Here is a 21,307-nt window from a genome sequence, read left to right on the forward strand (position 1 = left end):
TGACATTTGGGTGTAGAACAGTGAATCTTGGTTACTGTAGGAAAAAAAGTTTCTAACAAAGTGTTCAGTAAAAGCATCTGAGATTATTAGGTAATCAAAAGGCAAATTATTAATTTTACTTTCTGAAAATTTAAGGTTAAGGAGGACCACCAAATAGGTGAAGAACTCATTGCAATCTTTATGTGGACATTGGAGGTACACCGATGACATAAATCATACCCTGTCCTTGTTATAGGGAAAATTCTTCCTAGCAGAAACTGATGAGATGATGGAGGGGTCTGAGATGAATAGTGCTGGATTTCTGCTTCAGCTCTGTCCTTCACAGCTGCTTCTCTGGGTAAGTGATTTTGTTTTCTCATTTGTAAAATAAAGCTAGTCTTACCTTTCTTACAAGGTTCTTTGAAAACATTGATTAAGACAGCTTTTTATGGATTAAGACAGTCTTAATATAGACCTGACATATAATATTTGCTAAATAAATGGAACCTCTCTTCTCCTTCATTTCCCTTTCCAGCTTTAGTATGTGAGGGCCTTCCTCAGTCCAACTGCCTCCTCCCATCTCCAAGTGTGGCTGTCAGTTGTTTGATCATGAGCACTCTTGAAGTTATTTTTGAGCCAGGCTTAGTGACTTTGAATAGGGCTCTGAGGTTGGCTATATTTTTTCCGTTTTTCTGTAACTTGTTCTATTTTAGACCCAAAATATACTATTTATGTTATTAATTATTACAGTAATGATTATAGTCAGCTTTTTCTTTTTTCAAATATCAGATCCAGAAATTTCAGAGGACTTTGTTTTAAGTTTGACAGAACTTCTATAACAAATAGCCAGTTAAATGGCAGATAAACAGCATGGAACATCATGGCATAGATCTTCTCTCAACTGGCTTCTTTTTAAAATGACACTCAGAATGGTTTGTTGACAGTAATAGTTTGTCTTCATTGGTCTAGAATAGTTCCAACAGTAACTGTTATCACCAGTTCAGTTAGGGTCCATTTCTACAAATGGAGCAAGGAATGACCACCCTGTGAATTCTGATGGTTGCACTGTAGCACCATTTGATTTCAGCTGTTTGGCTGATTAAAATTTACAACAAAGTTATTTCAGAATGATTTTTTTTTCTGTGAATAAATCTAAATATGAGGTAGTTTATAATATTATTTTAATGTAGTAGATACAAAAGTGGTTGAATATCAAAGCTAGTCTAAGTTGTATTAGAAAGAATATTTTAAAAAAAGAAACCTGAATGCTGAATTCCGATGTCATTTCTAATTGGATATTGTGGGTACGCATGAGTTTGGGAAAGTTTCTGGAGAGTTGAAGTTATTTGCTAAATTAACTTTCAGAGGTCAAGATATGAGATCAATATTCTTGAAGTTTTCGTGAAAAGAACTTTATATCAATAAATAATGTTTCAGTCATTTTCCTTCAACAGCAGCTACTCTTATGTATGCTAGTATATACTAGCAATTATTATCTCTGCCTTGGCAAGAAATACTTTCCTAAATGTCTGTATCTTATTTATTGAAAGTTCAACAAATAGTATTCTAGAGGAGAGAATTTTTATGATGCTATTGTGGGTCATGGCATAAGATTTTATATTATCACATAGTACCACATAAAGACTTTCTTCTATAAAGGAAGGAACAATAATTACTTCATTAGTTACATAAGAGAGTCATAGGTCTTCAGCATAAAGTGATTCTGATTCATCAAGGATGTTATTAAGCTGTCAAAATCTGTCAATATGGAGTGTGACAACAACATGTAAAATTCCATTAAAGGGTCATTAACTAGGTCTTCATGATCATGCTTAGCATTTTATTTGAGTTCTTAGAGAAACTTTTCTCAAAGTAGTATTTAAGTCAGATGTCTCAAGAACTTTAATGCTGTTAAAAGTTTGCTATTGGAAAAAAGTATTAGTCTTTTCTGAGTTTTTTAGTTCCTATGTCAGCCAGAATGAAACAGCAGATAAGTATAACCATAGTAATTTTCAAATCTTGACATTTACACTCATTATTTTTTGAATCTGGTAGGCTCTTATGATGGGCTACAGTTGATGACATATTAGTTTGTATGAAGAGACTTTAACACGCCTCTGCTACCAACAGTCATTATCAAGTTTTTGCCATTACTTTGATAGATTTCTTTTCTGTAGAAGAAAAGGAAGTACAATTTATGATGAAAACTTATTTTTTCTTTTATTACTCTGTCAATCGCTAAGATCAGTGGTATTTGCAAATGACAGTGTCCAACAAGAAAGTTAGTGCAATATATTTTTATCTTTCTATAGAAATATCTGACAACTACAGAAAAAAGAAGTGAGTCATTACCATTTTTCTTACTGCCATAAATATAACTCAAAATGCCAAATTGATTGAGTCTCACCATTGTAGGTGATCGCAGCAATGATCCAAATAACTTCATTCTCATTTAAATGGCAGACAGGCAGAGATTAGAGCTACTCTATCATTTTAATGAACACTAAGAAAAAGTTTTCTGTGATGTGTAGAATAACAAGTTGCATTCTTTGAAAACAATAATAAGAAAGTTGGAGCTGCCAGAAAACTTTGTGAAACTTTGAATAACCGAAGAAAATTTCTTATACTTGTTTCTAGTATTTTTTAAAAAATAATTAAGATTGGAAAAAGATAAACATCTCATGAGAATACGTTCTGGAAATTTGACATGGAATAATCCAGATGGAATAGGCCTAGATAATATCATTACCGATCTCCATGAGGTCAGCAGGGGTGTAGGCAAAATGCTCCATTTTTCCAATTAAATTAGTTTGTCAATTGAATTATTATTATTTTTTTTTGGCCAAAATTTGGACCATATAACAGGTCAAATCAAGTAAAAATGAAAATCTACCATAAATTTTTATCTTCCTGCTCTTAAACTAGTAATCTTGAGAGGATCCCAGTCTTTTTTTTTTTATCAGTAAGGGGAAGAATGTTTATAAATACAGTTGATTTGGATTAATAATATTTCAAAAATAAAAAGTTTTAAAAATTATTTGAAATAATATTTGAGGTTTGGGAATAGGAGGCAGTTTCTCATGGAGAGGAAAAAAGAAAGATGAAAATAACAATAGACATCGATGAAACTAGTGGACTTGAAAGAAAATTACTATTATGGAGAAAAAGTTTGAGTTTTCAAAAGTTAGAGTTTTAGGAAATCAATTTCTGCAAAGCTTCTGGGATTTCTTGTTTTGAACCAATGATTTCATTTGTCAAATCCTCTGTCTGTTTTGAAGGCCATTAAGGTCTCTTAGGAATTTTCTTACAGGTTATTATAATGACTGTTTTGGAGAGCTTATCTCCTTTAAATTTCTTTCACTTTACTTCCACTTTTAAAACTCATTGCACACTTGTATTCATAACCTTAGGCTGCCTCAGACCTTGTTCACTCTAGGGACCCTGAAGGATCAAAAGGTCTGTCAAAGGCTCTTCCCACGGAAGCCCGATGCACAGGGGGCAACTCAGGAAGCATACATGCTTCCCACACCCAGCTAAGAATGTATGTTTCTCACAGTGAACCTTTACATTTCTGAGTTTCATTGTATGTGATCATTGTTAGTTGAGTAATCAAAATACAGCTATGTCATGTTTTAAAGACAGTTCTTTCATATTTTTAATTATGTGGCTTCCTTAATTTATGTTTATTTCTAAGTTTTTGAACTGTGTTTTTCTTTCTCAAAATTTTCATTGTTTTTCTTTTTATCAATAATAAAACCCAATTAACTCTTGTTTATTCCCAAATATACAGAAATATGTGATGGTTACGTTTTAGGTTTGTTATAATTTATAATTAAATTATAATTAATATAGTTAAAATTAAATTCATACATAATACACATAAACATGAAAAGAAATACAAGTGTCAGGAAAATAGCATCACATTGAGTTATTGAGAAAGATGAGATGTTCTTATGTTTTAAGATTCTCATTGTGTTTGCCAGCTGTATTTAGCAAGGTCAGTAAGGGAATTGACAATTGGTAAAAGGTCAGCGAAAAGGTTTTGATGTTGTGTTTAAGTTCAAAGTGTTGTCAAAAAGTTGAATAAATTTATATAGCACTAAGAATTGCCATTGGGTATTCAGTTAAATGCACACTGAAAGATCAGTTTCAGGAAAAATCAGATTTATGCCTTGCACTGAACAGGGGGAAATGGACTGGTGAAACTATTAACTGACATTGGGGTAGAAATGGCATATTGGAGACTGGTGTGTCAATGCCTGAGATGAGTATAAACCTTGATTTTTAAGCAAAGGAGTAGCAAGGAGATGTGCCTCGGATACAGGAAGACTTTGGGCTATATATATCACCTTGCTGGACTCACAGTAAGGAGGTGTTTGTGTTAATAGTGTGAGTGCTGAGTCAGTCTAATAACTAAATCTCTGGTACTAATATATAGATGGCGAAGGACAAAAACCGGTGTCGGGGAGAGGTTGATGGGATAATGGTAGTCAAATATTTGGTAACAGAAAGAAATTTAACTTTAGGTGGTGAACACACGACGCAATATACATATAATATATAATCATTCAATTGTACACTTGAAGCCTATTTGATTTTATTAAACAATGTCACCCCAGTACTTAAAAAAAAAAGCTGCTTAAATGAGAAATAAATGATAAAAACTGTGAGCTATAAATTCAGAACACCTTCTTTCCCTCATCTTCTATGGAGAATCTTCTAGACAGGTATGGTGCTTGCTCTTCATAGGGCAATATGCCCCCATGGCTATCAGCATGTGCTACGAGCTAATTTGGGTTCACTGAACATACGTGAAAATCTCAATAGCTAGGCCCCTCATTACTGTATCTGAGAGCTTTTATTTTGAGAGATGTCTATAGTAAGCAGGAAGAATAAAAGATTGCTCAGGTGAGATTTCTACTTAGAAGCTTTTTCAGAGGCTATGAATTATAATGAAAATGACTTTGTACTCACTGCATGGTGATCTGGTTCTGAAAGCAAAGCCTTTCTTTGATAGCTAGAGAACAACTAATTCTAAAGATCAAAATACTTGTTGTCATAATGAGAGACCAAAATCTGTGCCTGTATATGTACTATTTTCCAAAATGTTCAGTTGTGTATTATTCTCTGTCACCTCAGTGTTGGATCAGGAGATAGTGACATAATTATGGCCCATTCTGTACAACCAACTTTTTAGGGTCCCCAAACTTTTTCTTCATTGCCTTGCTATCTCTTCGAAGGTAACTCTTCAGATTTCTCTTTTTCTTCCTAGTGCCTGGAGTTTCCAGCAATATGACAAGATAAACAATTGAGTCGCAGTAAGGGTTGGAAAACTGAGGCCTGTGGGGCAAATCTAGCCCCTGGCTTGTTTTTGTACTGCCTATAAGCTAAGAATGTTTTTCACACTTTGAAAGGGATTGTATAAAAACAAAAATAAAGAATATGTGACAGAGACTATAGGTGGCCTGAACCTATGTGCCTAAAATGCACACTGTCTGGCCTTTGATGGAACAGCTTTCCAACCGCTCCACTGAAGAATAGAACTCAAACGACTTAGCTTGTTATCGTTGCCTTCTTTCATAGCCTCCTCTGACCTCCTGTCTTCCCAAGCATATCTTGACTTCTATCATTGCGTCAAATATCCTTCAGTTTCTGCAAGACTACACCCTCCCTCTCTCCTATGCTTCTGTGTCTTTTTTGTACATGCTCTTTCCTTTTTCTGGAATGTTCTCTACTCTTTCCTGCCATCTTTTGTGATCTGTACCTGCGGTGCAACTTATCTGTTTTATCTTCACTTTTCTGAAAACAGAATGACTATGATCTGATCATTAAATAAATCTTATCAAATAAATAATATCTAGCCAAAGAGAAATTATGGATACTAGACAGAAGGCCACTGAAAACCTGTGGTTCCTGTTGTTTTTGGACATGCTGCTGTTGTTAACAGCTCTCTTCGTACCCTGCCTTGGTTGTTTACTATCAGCATAAATAATGCAGTATGTTTATTTTTGATCTTTCTTTTCTCATTTGTGTTTTATTGATACATTTTTTCCAAGTCACAGAAAAATATAAAGCCCAACATCTTGAAGATTAATGGCCCAGTATTCTAAGTGATGATGGAGAAGGAAGATAACATTTCAGGAGAGAAAAAGCAACTTGTAACAGCAAATGATTTTGCAAGGAAATATGTATCAGATAAGGTGTTTGTTAAGGAAAAAGAATTAAGATCAGCAGCTACTGTTGGCTGTTTCAAAGTCCTGGGTATTAACAGGGCTGAATTGAGAAACGTCATGGTCATCCCTACAGCATACACAGTGATCAAGGGAATTTAGTTCATTTAGATACAAATATCAATAATAAAATGTTTGTTTTCAAATCAGAAGGAAAAAAGTAAAAAAGTGAGAATGTTTGGTAGCCTACCAGCTATGGGAATTACAGATTGGAATGAAACTAAGATAACTGGTATATGTGTTAGGTTATAATGAAGATATGGTAATTTAGCACTAATCTTGAAAAAAAAAAGATAAAATTTTCTTTTGTAAAATCTCAATAAGAGGGGCAAAAGAGAGTAGGGAATAAAGTAAAGCTAGCGTCGTAAGGTAAACACCACCAAAATTCTTAAATGAGGGTTTAGAAATCATAAAATAGGAAAGCAAATAACCTATTTGTCCCCATCCTTATGTCTTATGTATGGAACATTCTTATAATTTTAAATTGTTCAAAAGCAGTTCTTGTTCATTGCCTGTTTACCCCTGACCTTGAAGGAATCTGTGATTAAAGCTCCACCTCCATATTTTCCCATTTTAGAGCTACCCAGCAGAGCTGCTCTTCAGTCAATATAATGCCTTTATCTTTTATTCTGACTTGACCTGAATATCTTTTGTGATCCTTTTCTCCTAGGAAAACCTATTTCAACCTTTGGCATCAAACTCACTCCTTCTGTAGGCAAGGAAAATAGTAGCGAAGTGTCAAATTTCATTCACCTTAATCTCCTTGAAAATCCAGCTATCTCATTTATCTGTTCATCATCCTGGAAGTGGAAAGTAATCAATGCTGTAATTTTTATTAAGACTCACTTTTCAGTATCATTTACAGAACATAAAAATGGAGATATATCACTATCCTTTTGAAATGTGAGGTCAACTAGTTATTACATATGTGGCTGTGACTAAGCTAGCACTGTGTATTTTATTTTATTTATCTGTTTTGGGAAACTTTGGTCTCATTTAGAAAATGTGAAAAAAAACCTTTTACAAGGCTGTGTAAAACTCATTATATTCAATATTTTGGTTCATACATTCACCAAATTGATACTATCTAGTTCTAAAAAGAAAACATGTCTAGTTTTAAGTCCAATGGGCCATTACTATGTACTCATTCTACTTATTTTTGCTCTAAGTAATTTTATGTGTTCTGAAACTTCAGACTTTGCATTTAAATGTGATTCTAAAGTTCCTGGTGGAATTTAGAGAAGAAAGTTTAATGTTTAGACATTATCAGTCAAATATGTCTATTTAATACCTTTTGACAACTGCTGTTGGTCACAATATTGGTTAGATTTAGTGATCCAAGAGACACTGCTCTTTCTTTTACACCTAACTTTTCAGAGGTGTATAGATAAACTACGCAGCAAGCCTGCCAGCACACAGGCCCATAGCCACAGTCTAGTGTTGACCATGATCCTTCCCTCCGTAATTCCTCTCTTTCTGCTAGCTGATCAAGAGTGGTCACCTTTACCTAATGTCAGCCTGTCTGGATAATACCCTTTTCACGGCACTGACACGGAACTGAGATGAGTTTGGAACATCAGATTCTCTCCTAGTACTTTTCATTAGAAAATGTGGGTGATCCTTGCAATTAAAAATGGAAGTTGAAAAAAAAAGGATATAAAGAGGGGAAATACATGATAGGGTTAAGACCATGAGGATTTGTGAAAAACGGAAATTATAATCTAGCATATTTTCCCAGAGATGGAATGACAGACCATGTAACCTCTGGGTGTGAATGAAAGATCAATTCCCTGAGCTGCCTCCATGTTTAACCACGGTCCAATCCTGATTTCAGTTTGTACAGCTTTACAATCCTCACTCCCCACCCGTTATTTTCCCCTGAGGCAACTTGAGTTGCTTACAGTCAAAAGAATTGACCGGAAACAAATTAAATTCTTGTCATTTAGACCATCCTCCCTGAGCAAGATATCAATGTGCTCCATCTTATGCAACTGCTCCGTGCATTCAGTCAGTGAGGGCTGTGAACAAGGGTTTGACAGGCGGCCATTATCCATTCAGAGAATGTCATGCTCTTGTGCTTTCCCTTGGACAGCTGGTGTCCCCAAAATTGTAACACTGTCAAAATTTAAACATGGCCCAGCTCTCTTAAAATATGCTTATGTGAGAAACATGTGATATCTTTGCACTTAACAGGTGATCTAACTATTTCTGAATTGAGTTGGATCACATATATATTTCATGCTTCGTTTTTCCTGTGAGGGAAAGCTGAGTTTGCTTTGCAGTAGTTGAGGGGCAAATGCCCTGCTCTGTTCTTAGTCTGATCTCTAGCTTGCACCTTACTTGCTTGAAAGGTATAAGCACATGTAGCTTAAGACACTTGAAATTGTTTAGGGAAAGGTATTGTCTTCTATTAAAGTACCCTTCAGGATATAGGTTTACTGATTCCTCTTTCCTGTCTTCTGGACCTTTCCTCAGCACTGGTGCTGTGATATTGTGTTATAATAAAAAATATATATGTTTGGCCTTTGTCCTCAGTTCCTGACACAGAACTCCTAAAACCTTTGTAATGTCTTAAGTGATATGAATGTCTTTTTATATTCTAATGAGATAACTGGTGGCTGGGAGCCTTTAGATAGCTTCGGGATATGGGCCATTCACCAAAAAGACCAAGGCGTGTTTAGAGGGTTGGGATTTTTAGCCCCACATCCTGACCTCTGGGGAGGAGAAAGAGGCTGGAGGTTAAATTAATCATCAGTGGTCAATGATTTAATTAATCGTGCCTACATAATAGACCTCCATAAAACCCTTAAACCATAGGGTTCAGAGAACTTCCAGGTTGGTGAACATATCCACCTGCTGGGAGGGTGGTGCACCCCAATTCCATAGGGGTCCTTTATAATAAACTGGTAAATATAAGAAAATGTTTGCCTGAGTTTTGTGAGCTTTTCTAGCCAATTACAGAAAGGGGGGTGGAGGAGGAGATTATGGGAACTCCTGATCTTATAAACCAAATTTATAGCCTGGGGACTCATTACTTGTGACTGGCATCTGAAGTAAGGGCAGTCTTTTAGACTGAGTTCTTAAACCTGTGGAATTGGACACGAACTCTGGGTATTGAATTAAATTATAGGACACCTAGTTAGTGTCCAGAGGGTCGGAAAATTGAATGAATTTTTGTGGAAAAATTTGTGACGAAAAACGCCCACACATTTGATATCAAAAGTTTTGTGAGTAGAGAAACAATTTTCCTTTAATAGTGACTAAAATATACCAGTGATTCTGGGTGCATAGCAGACAGTACTAAATATGAACAGTAAATCAAGTGGCAATTATATAATGAGCATTTTATTAAATTTGGGAGCTTCATTCAACCTGTGAGCTTCATTTTTCTTACTTAGGAAGATCCCATTTTCTAGATGCACCTGGTAAATATGTATAGGTGTATAAATAATGCCTTTAAGTAGATACTGTGCTTTATCTCATTTAATTCTCATAAGAATACTGCCATGTAGGTATTCTTAGCCATATTTTGTGTTGAAGAAATTGAGGCTTAGACTCATTAATGGACACTGCCCAATGTCTGCTAAAAGGTATATTTGAAACCGCATCTGATTTATTTCAAAGTCTATAATCTTTCCAATTTGCCATAAAGATATTGGAATACAAATGAATTATCCTAGCATTAGTTTGAAGTGCCTTTAAAACTTCTTTTTAGTTTCTTTCTTTTTTTTTTGGTAAAATTGATTATAAACTTAAAAATTCATTTCCACCCACAACATTTCATTTCTTTAAAATTTTTAAAAAAATCTCAGCACTTGGAAGCATCAGCCATGAGTTACAGTGGGCTTCTGAGGGCATAACTCATTGTTCCTAATCAGGTGGTAGCAAGGACTTTTTCTATTGACTTGGCTGAAAGTAATTGCATATTTATCTGTTTATCTGGGCACTTAATCAGAGACCCAAGTAGTCAGAGCAGCAGCCGAATTCCCATGTTGTACTTTCACGTTACATTTACCAATTCTCAGCACTTGAAATGATTTCTTACCCAAGTGGTATAAAACCACAGGAATCACATGACCAAGTACTAGCTAGACTAGGGATGATTTACCCATCCCAGAAAATACATTTCAGATGACTTTGCAGGAAATATAAAGAAAAACGATTACAGTAAAGATATTTTTAAACCGAAAAGCATCCACTAGTTTATATCTCTAGAATGATACTACTAGGCCTTACATTTATAGTCTAAAAATTATGGTTTACAGAAGCAACAAGTATAATATTCTATTAATGTAATAAAAAGGAAAGCTTCTGTGAAAACATCTTTGTTTAAAAATGTGCGTTTTTACCTGACTCAGAATCAGCATAAGGGCCATTTTCCTTAGTTATCTGCAGATGGGTAGGAAACAATGACAGACCCCATGGCATCTACTAACCAAGATTCAAAAAAGTGAACTGCCTTTGACCAAAATGGTGAGTGGCAGTTTTATTTTGAATGGGAAATTGTTTTTGAAAATTCAAAACAAATTGCAGCATTCACTAGTAATTAAAAATTCAGTTATTATTGAGTTGCCTAAAGCATCTATCAGGATTGAACTGACTGAAGTCCAAGGAACTTGAATTTCAAAGGCTACAGGAAGGCTTCCTCTTATAGGTATTTTATGTTAGGCCTGTACGGTATTTTATAAAGTAAAAGTTTCACATAAAAATCAGGATTTTGGGCTTCTCTTGAAAAAAATCAAAAGATATAACAGACAACACAGGGCCTTTAGTTTCTTCTAGTCAGAGTACATGCTTTTCAGTTCTTGCCTTGTACACACATGTGTGCAAATTCTCTACAGCTGACTTAATTCATTTAAAGTTACCTAACTAGCCATGTAGGCATTTGAGTTTCAACCTTATATTCTAAGATCTGCTTGCTGCTAGTTGCTAGATTACATGGCCATACATGACTTTTGTCTTGTTATATATTCTCTCAATCTTTAGGAGATGATGATGATGATGACGACGACAACATGATGATGATGATGACGACGACAATTTTTGCAATTTGTTTTTATAATTAAGATCTCAGAGATATTTTGAAGTCATATAGACCTTAAAAGGAAAGAGCTGTTGACATGAAAAAAAATAGAACATAGCAATGTTAAAATTATGAAATTTGGTAGCATTATTTTTTGTGAGAGATTTACATGTTAAGAAAGGTTTGGAGCATATGAGAAAAATCCAAAACAACCTTGGTTATAAAAAGAAATTAGCTGCTATAAGTTTGAGAATACAACAGGAAATTTAATGCTATAGCTTTGTCTTCTTTATCTGCCCCACCTTCCTCACCTTACCCCTCAAGGAATAAAGCCAAAGAAAAACGAAACCCATAGTAATGAGATGCTAAAGTAAAAGTGCATGCTACTATATTTAGCATGTTAGAACTAGATATAGAATAGAGTAGGGTAGTAAGATTTAGCAAATAAAAATAGAGAATGTCTATTTATCTGAATTTCAGATAAATAACAAATATGTTTATAGTATAAGTTATGTTCCATGCAATATTTAGGGTATATGCTATGGTATGACTGTGTCTCCCCCTCAAAGTTGTAGATTGAAATCCTAATCTCCAATATGATGGTATTAGAAAGTGGGGTCTTTGGGAGGTGATTAGGTCATGAGGGTGGAGCCCTCGTGAATGAAATTAATGCCTTCATAAAAGAGGCTCCAGAGAGCTAGCTTGTACCCTCTACCATGTGAGGACACATTAAGAAGTCAGCAGTCTGCAACCTGGAAGAGAGTTTTCAGCAGACTCATGTTGGCTCCTGGACCTCCACTTTCTAGAACTATGAGCAATACATTTCTGTTCTTTGTAGCCACCCAGTCTGTAGTATTTTGTTACAACAGCCCAGACAAAGACAGTATACTTCTACTAAAAATATTCATTGTTTATCTGAAATTCAAATTTAACCCTCTATTTTATCTGGCAACTCTAGAAGAGGGGAAGATGCTGCATCAAAGGGTTAGTTATTACCACAATCAAGGTTTAGTCAGCAGATGAGTAGTTAGGCCAGAAGGAGGGAGCCTGGTCCCAACTCAAGGACCTGGATATCAGGCCAAGTAGAGAAGGCATTTTTGGATATTTCATGCAACAGGCAATCAGACTAGGTTTGTGCTGATGGGCAATAGGTTGAGAAGGTTCCAGGTTTTAAAGTTAGATATGTGTTGCCATCTTTCCTAGAATGATAACAATAATGATGATGGTATTTAATACCTGAGCTTTATTACATGCCAGATATTGTTTTTGATGCTTCGCATACATTACTTTTTTAATCTTCCTAACAACCCTGTGAGGTGGATGCTATTATTATCTCCTTTTTATAGGTAAGAAAATTGAGTACCGAGAAGTAAATTAATTTGTCCAAGTGAGAAGTGACAAATCCTGGGTTTGTATATTATTTCTTCCTGGGTTAAGTGATAGAGTATTAGGTAAATCATTTATTGAATGCTAAATATTTTACAGATATGTCATGTAATTTTTATAGCAACCCTATGACACAGATATTATTGCTAAAGATTAAAAAAATCTAAGTGTTTTTAGGGGTAGCTCCTTACACATTACTGCAGTGGAGAGAAGCTCAAAATCCAGATGCTCCTTGACTTGTGATGGGGTTATGTCCAGATAAGCCCATTGTAAGTTGCAAATATTACCTTAAACATGCTCGGGTCACTTACAGTTGGGCAAAATCATCTAACACAATGAATATGCTATAGAGTGTCAGTTGTTTACCTCCGTGATTGCAGCTGGGAGCTGTAGTTCATTGCTGCTGCCCAAGGTCATGAGAGCGTATCATACTGAATATCACTAGCCCAGAAGAAGATCAAAATTCAGAATTCAAAGTACAGTTTCTACTGAATGGGTATTGCTTTCGCACCATCATAAAGTCAAAAAATTGTAAGTTAAATGTTATCAGTACTTTAGTCCACCAATGAGCTTGGTGACTCAAAATGGTATTGTCAATTTCTGGGTGAGAGGCAATCCACTCTACAGCCTCTAAATAAGCAAAAACTTATATGACTACCTCAGAGTCTACTTTTATTAAAGCCGATGTATTTCTTAAAGATAGCTTCGTGTTTCAGATTCTGTATTTTTTTTTAATCTCAAAGAGCAGGCTTTTATTATTATTTTGCCATTATGCTTTAGGATCTCCTACAAATTTATGGATGACTCTCTTCTCTGGGCCAGATTCAGGTTCTTTAATTGCGAATAGAAGTAAATATCAGGACAACATCAAACAAAAACTGGTCAAAAGGTTTTATGTGACCTTTTATTCCCAGTTTTAATGCAGTACTCAAAGCTTACTTTAAGCTCTTTGCTAGCAAGTGAAAGATTTCAAGTGACTGAGAATCCCGTGTCAAGCCTGTGTTAAATTCTAATGTTTATGATGGAAAATCAGAGGGCAATACAAGAATGTACTGCTGGACTATTGTGAAGAATTTCTGGACTATCTTTCTCCAACAACTTATTATAACACTTTCAGTGTCCAGAGATGGCAGAAGATATGGCTGATGAAGAAATCTTGCTGAGACTCTCTAGGTCTTTAATCCTATTGACTCTTTTGCTCAGCTCAAACAAGGGCAAAATGCAATGTGTTAAAAAAAAAAAAAAAAAAAAAAAAGGGCAAGCATTTGCTTAAAAAGATTGGGGCAACTGATATATGTTATAAATATGCCTAAACCAGGGTGTGGGATTTATATGTGTCATTTATTGTTCCTAAATGATACATGTAGGAATCTTTAGTTAATCTCTTCTGGTGTTAGTAATCATAAGTTTGCTGATATTTTCTTTTCCCTTAATTAGGAAAGAAAAATTATGTGACATGGCCATAGAAGGTTCAGCTACAACCCTCAAATTTCCTATCCCTATTACACTTTATTATTCCAATTTTACTCATTAGATTATTGAAGCTTGGAGAGCTCAAGTGACCCAGTTTGGGATTGTATATGTGCTTAATGGTAGGATTCCTAAGATTTGTTTTTCTCCAAACCATTGTGCTTTTCCTATATATCATCTCAGGAAAAATTACTCAGTTATCTCAGCCTCAGTTTCTTCATTAAAATGATGATGCTATTGCCTGCCTTTATGGGCTGTGATTAGGGTTAAATTTAATTGATGTAAAGTTTCCAGTGCAGTGACTGGCCCAGAGTTATGCTCAATAAACGAGAGCTTTTACTATTATTAAGCCGGTTACAGGTAAGTAAGTGGGCAGAACGCAATGGCGATAAAATCTAGTAGGAGGCATTAAGTAGAGGTCTAAGTAGGCAATAGGTTTCATGTAGACTATAGTAGGAGCATTGAGCTAATGGAAAGGCTAGACTGAGAATAAACAAGGTGATGGCATAGTTTTGCAGAAAATGAAGGTAGGAACCTAGAAAGGAGATAACTAAATTTCATCCAGAATGAATTTGGCCTTGCATTAATTTTCTTGGAAACAGCGGAACACACCCCTATAAATCCATTTGATATTGTTCAGTTGTTTGCTAAACAATTGAAATGGTTAAACTTAAAAGAATATATTTTCCAATAAAAGAATCCAATCATTTTTAAAACCAAAAACATGAAAACAACAGAGGTCACTGGTTTTGACATTTTTATTTTATCATGTTGTGGATTTGGGATTGAAATAGTTTTTAATTTGTCATTTCACATGCAATCAGGACTAGAATATTCTTTAGTTTTTTTATATGGTGTAATACAGGTTTGACATTAAAAAAATGATGATGTATGACAGCAGTAAGAGTACTTTTGTATGTGACTATATAACCTGTCAAAGAATTTGCATCAGGTCTTTCTAAAGTGCTGTCATTTTCATTCACAATAGAGGTCCTCAAGCCCCTCACTGTCCTGCAATAAAGGCTGTCACCCAGTCAGCACCAATTTCATTCGTGTAAGAGTTGGCTGTGATACTGCTGATGCATGTCAAGCTCTTGTTAAATTCACTGTGGGTCAACTACCTAAATGTTTCTTCTAAATGATTCAATCATAAAGTACAAGGCCCTGAAATACCTAGAGAAGTGTGGCAACTAGCATTTTATGATAGATGTGTTAGGAGATTGATGAATGAGGATAGGAGCTGCCTTTAACGCAACTACAAATAAAAATGAAGTAGTGAAAAAATTCCTGTAAATTTATTTTATACATTTGTATGTAATTCCAAAGACATTTAGTTTGATTAGTTACTAGCCTTCTTCTGGATAAAATGGGATGGTTTTAGAGTCTTATTGAAAGGATTCGAATTGTCATTCATTCATTCACTTATTCATTCATCAAACTTTTCTTGAGCCAGGTGTTGTGCTAAGCACTGAAGATACTAAGACGCCTAAGACTTGGCCTCTATCCTCCTGGGTCTCACCAACTATTCGGAAAAGAAATTTTACTAGATTAATAAAAATTAGCGTTAATTTTGAAATTTCCCTTTTTCTTCACCCTTCAAAACAACTTTTCGGACCTTGCCCCAAAGGAGTAATAGATTAAAGGTAGAGTACTTTGGAAGGCATGGAAGAGCAGAAATGCAAGGACACTGTTTATTCTCTTTTACTCTATTCCTAGTCTGTATCATGCTGCTTCTCCACTCTGAGTTCCCCTAAAGAGTCATCCCTCAGTATCTCAGGGGGATTGTTTCCAGGACCCCTGCTGATACCCAAATCTGTGAATGCTCAAGTCCTTTATTAAAATGGTGTAATATCTGCAAATAACCTTTATACATGTTCTCCTGTATATACTTCAAATCATCTTTACGTTACTTATAATATCTAATATAGCATTAATGCTATGTAAATAGTTGTTATACTGTATTGTTTAGGGAATAATAACAAGAAAAAAGGTCTGTACATGTTCAGTACAGACACAACCACCATAGGTTTAACTATATCGTATGTGTCAGCAACAATGTTACATTTTTTTCTGAATATTTTTGATTTGGGGTTAGAATCCACAGATACAAAGGGCCAACTATGTGTCTTAGTGAGAGTCAGATTGGAGGCTCTATATGTGTTAGAATGAGGTTTGTTGGTTTTGGAATTTTTTTTCCAGTAGAAATTGTTGCTCCTCAGTTTCTGCATTGGTCACTTTGATTAAGAGTCTCCTTTTATCAGTTCCTAACTGTAGGGTCTAAAGCAATGCATCTAAAATTAACTTTTGCCCCCTGGTACCCTAGAATGATTAAGAAAAGACAAAACTATGATCAAGTCTTCCTGATACTTATATTTTCACTCTACTGTCTTTTCAATTGTTATATAAGTCTATTTCATTTTTGTGTTATAGAATCAGTATCTGTTCATCAGAGGAGATTCCAAAGAAAATGGAGAAGAGAAAAACAAAAATTTACCTGCTCCCTCAGTTCCAGAATCACTGTTGATATTTTGTAGCTTTTTCTCCCAGGCACCCTTAAGGCATGTAAACACACACATTTTTCCTTTAAATAAAAAGGATTTTGGTAGAAAAAATTTCTAGTTGTAGAAATGCATCATGAAAAAATCTGAACTTTTTAAAGTATTTAAAACACTTCACCAAATCAGTCTCCTGGATCAGTGTAGCAATTTGTATTTCTATCAGCACTGTGTACAGTGGTTGTATTTCTGAATTTATCAAAATGAGATATTATCATTAAAAAAATTGTATCAGTTTAATAGGTGAGCACTTTCAAATTTTGATATAATTCTTGATATAACCCTTAGAGCTCTGAACGCCTGCTGGTCCTCTTTTAGCTCAAGGTATTCTTTATCTGTGAAGCTTCCATTCCTGCTTGCAACCCCTTTTCTTAACTGTACTTGGTCTGGCTTCTTGAGATCTATTTGTTGTTGCTGTTGGTAGCTGTTTGTTGGTTTTGTCTTATGTATACAGTAGATTTTTACTGTCACTTGCTCCTTTTTCTACTCAGAAAGAGGCTTGCTCATAGGAAGGCCACCATAGCTAGAATAGACTTCTGTTCTGCCTTTTCATTATCTATTAAAAAGCTAGTATTTAATGCTCGCTAACTTGTATAACTTCTAGGAAAGTAAAATCCTGTCCTTACAATCATTCAGTCAATTGTCACAGCCCTCCAAACAGGAAAAAAAAATGCAATATGATTATTTTGGTCAGGGAAACAAAAGCTATTATAAGTATTTCAGGCAGGTTGGGATTTAATTCAGAGACTTACAACTGTTAGAAGGCTTAGAGGAGCAATGGTCAGTGGCCATATGGAATGTGTAGGAACCTTGTTTTCTATGCAGAGTATTTGTGTTCGCTTATACACTTGGTTAGAGGTCATTTCCATACTGAGTTGTCATCTATTTATCTGTCTGTTTGCATTTTAGATAATGTTTAGTCCTTTTTATGAATGACCATTTTCTCTTTGAAGTTACAATTGTGCATTTCTGTAAAAAGGGAAAAAAAGGTACTTCACCTCTCGTGGCACACTAAGGCTGGCCTATCTTCTGCTATTTCTGTTTTCTGACAGGCAACAGCAATATTGTGTTTCTTGAAGTTGTCTCCATGTGCCTTTACTTACACCACACCTCCAGTCCTCCTTGTTTGCTGTCATCTGGATTCAAGTTGCTGAGCCATAGCTTCTTGATATCTGGCTTGAGTCCATCCTCCTCCAGTATATACCCTATGATGGTGAGTCTCAGTGAGCAAAGCTTCAGTGCGGTGAACTGGCTGTGCTCCAGGCCTCAGCTGCTGATAAATCTGCCTTGGCATTTGATGTTAAGTATAGCTCTCAGATGATAACTATGTTTTTGAAGCTGCATGCAACGTTTTGATAGGCTGTTATTATAAACCAGCACCTAAGACCAGAAACAGGAAAGGGAAGGAATTTTCCATGCAAAGAAGCCCGTTAGCAGTGGTTGTCCTTTTCTGTACTCATTAATGTAGAGTCTGAAGATTTTTAACAGAATGTGATCTCAAAATTAAAAAGACAGGCCGGGGCATTGTCACCCTCAGGGTGACTTAAAGCCGAGGGCCTTTGCAAACAACATTAGCAGACAGCCTTTAACCTAGGAGGTCCTTGAAAATATGGATAGTTGTCTATTCTATATGCTCTCAAGAGAAAGTAGTGCCTGATATAGACATACAGGAAATAAAGATGCTAGTTGATCCCAGCAGTTATCAATAACCCTCACTTTTATTCACTTCAGGTCCGTGTTTCTCAAAGTGCTCTTCAAACTGTAAAACTTGAGAGGTACTCCAAAAAAAGGTTTTTCATGATCAAAGTAATTTGGGAAATGGTGATTTCTATCTATATCTTAGAGTCACAATTGACATTTTAAAACTTAGGACAAGTCCTGTAGTAACATCATTTCTTAATTTTGTTTAACAAAGCATCCTCCATATCACCTCACTTTTGTTTTGATTATAGACACTTTTTCTTCTGTAGCATTTTGATAAAAGCATGTTGAAAACTGAGATTCCCCCGCCCTCCCATTATCTCCTGTGGCTAGTTATTTTATTCTAGATGAATACCTTGGTTCTTCAACTTGTTCTGAGTCACTGGCTTCTGTGACAGTCTGGTGTCTGAAGTCCTTCTCAAAATAAAATTTTCTGTGGCTGATTTCAAGAATTTTTCCTTGTTTTTGACTTTTAGCATTTTTGTTATAATGTATTCCTTTGTGGGTCTCTTTGTATTTTCCTGCTTAGAGTTCACTGAGCTTCCTGGATATATAAGTTATTATTTTTCAATAAGTTTGGGAAGTGTTCAGCCATTATTTGGAAAAAAAATGTATGTATATTCTCCTTTGTTTCCTTTCTTCCTGGTACTTCCATCTATGGGTATGTCAGTGCACACTTTTTTTTGAGGCTCCGTTCATTTTTCTTTATTTTTTTTCTCTCTGTTTTTTGTCTTATGTAATCTCTACCAATCTATCTTCAAGGTCATTATTTTTTTTTCCCATGCAAGGTCAAATCTATTGTGGAGCCCCTGTTGTGAATTTTTAATTTTAGTTATACTTTTCTATGCCAGAATTTCCATTTTTTTAAAAAAATTTCTATCTCTTTATTGACATTCTTTAATGCAACATTGCCATCATACTTTCCTTGGCTTTTTTTAGTAACTCTTTTCTTTACTTCTGTGAACATATTTATAATGGCTAGTTTGAAATCTTTTTTTTTTTTAATCTGACATTTGGTCACTCTCACAAGCTTCTGTTGCCTGCTTTTTTTCTAGTATAATACTTTCTGTAACTCACATTTATTTTTTTGCTGTTGGAAATTATATTTTTGATATTATATTTTATAAAATATAAGTTATATTTTATATAAAATATAAATTATATTTTTGAAATCTGGGTATAGCATCCTCCCTTTGTTATTTGCTTGTTTATTTGTTTAGTGCCTGCCTGGATTATTTTAATGAAATCTATTTTCCTTTCCCTCTGCTTCCCCACACAATATTAAGTCTTTGATATTGTACTTCAGGGAAGTGCAGATTCAGGTATGCCATTGGTGATTCTGAGATGACAGTGTTCCTTGTAGGGCACCTGTTCACCTTTCCCTAACTCCCAGCTATTACACTTCACTAATTGGTGACTGATCACTTTATCCTTTGCAGCAATGCCCTGGGGTCATAAATTCTTACACAAACTAATCCAATCAATTATGGCTTCTTCATAGTTCCTACGGTCAGTATTTGATATTTCCTGACCCATGTTCTCTACAGCAAATTAGCTAGTTTGCAATCTGGGTTGTATCTTCATTAGATCCATGTACCTCCTCTCAACTGCCTTTTACCAGAACCTCTGCTTTTCTTGAGACTCCTTTTAGGCTTATACTTTTCCATTTTCTGTCTCAAATGAAGTTTGTTCCTTTGAGAAAGGATTAGGAGCTGTTTTTTATAGCCTACTTCTCCCCTTAGGCAAAATCTATGAGCCAGGGCTCTGGAGCTTGGGTTGGGGCAATGGCAAGCTTCTCTCTGCATGACATCCCTGCATCAGGGGCTGAGCGCTCATTAGATGGGATCGATATCTGCAACAATTATAATGTGATATGGAAATATCTATGATTGCGATTGGTGACAAAGTCATGAGGATTTTAATACCACTGTGTTTTGTTGTCTACACTCATAATTTTAGGAAATGCTAAATTTCAGTTAGAGGTCATTGAAAGTAAAAATGTTATTTTTTTCAGTCTGCATTTACTGATCTCCTGAATTTTATCCTAAGTTTGTTTGAGGGGTTGTGCCCCAGGTGAAGCTTACACATAAGATTCAAGACCATAACTGAATCTAGAGAAGGCCCTTGAACAAGCCATATTTACTGCGACCTAGGGATTGCTCTTAGTCTTCTGTCTTCTTTTCAATGGCATGTGAAACAACCCATAGGAATTTTGAAGTCCTCTGAACTCTTGCATGACCTTTTCCTGGAAAGTCAGGACCTCTGTCTGTCACCATCCTTGACACGTCTCCACATTCTCTGACTAAAGTAACCTTTGAAATTATGGCACTAGCATGAGTGAGGAATTGTAATAAAAAGTACATCATTTCCATCGTTGTAACAAGAAAGTTATCAGTGATTTTTAGAGAAATAGTACTGACTCTGGAATTTGCAAATCTGCGAGGTTTAAACTGTAAATCTCAGGCAATAGAAACTCAAAGAGATTTAAAATTAAGAAAAAGTATTTAAATAACTGCCTACTAAAATTTTCATCTCTGTAGAAAACATCTTTGTAAAAACACAATACTCCTTTTAGAAACTATAATTCACTTACATAAACCCTTTAAAAGGGAAAATTGTCCAAGTCTTATATGATGAAGAGAAAATTATTCTTTAGTCATTGCTCCGTTCAATCTTTTATTTAAATTCATTCATTTTGCCTCTATCACTAAATATAAATATTTCTAAGATACAAAATTGCTTTTAGAATTACTTTCTGCAGGTTTTATGTAACAGCATGTTGTATGGAACTCGGTTTGTACTGTTTTTTTCAATATCATCTTAACCAATAATCTAAGAGGCAGTATTAAATATCTGGAAATATAAAGCTACATAAATTGTGAGTTATATAAATTATACATATGCGATTTTACATTTTCCAGCATAGTTATCAAATAGGCCATTAAAAAATTAGTAGTATATTA

General features: G+C 35.1%; 1 long non-coding RNA gene across 1 annotated transcript in view; it reads left to right on the forward strand.

Annotated features, from left to right (window-relative positions):
• Positions 1-18,513, forward strand: part of LOC120596797 (uncharacterized) — a 43,534-nt gene extending 25,021 nt beyond the window's left edge. The window contains exons 2-3 of the long non-coding RNA XR_005651234.1: positions 236-337; positions 17,696-18,513. This is a non-coding gene — a long non-coding RNA (uncharacterized LOC120596797). The remainder of the gene's footprint in view (positions 1-235; positions 338-17,695) is intronic.
• The last annotated feature ends 2,794 nt before the right edge of the window (positions 18,514-21,307 follow it).

The sequence above is a fragment of the Pteropus medius genome, unplaced genomic scaffold, assembly GCF_902729225.1.
Source record: "Pteropus medius unplaced genomic scaffold, Ma_sr-lr_union100, whole genome shotgun sequence".
In the NCBI taxonomy this organism is placed as follows: domain Eukaryota; kingdom Metazoa; phylum Chordata; class Mammalia; order Chiroptera; family Pteropodidae; genus Pteropus; species Pteropus medius.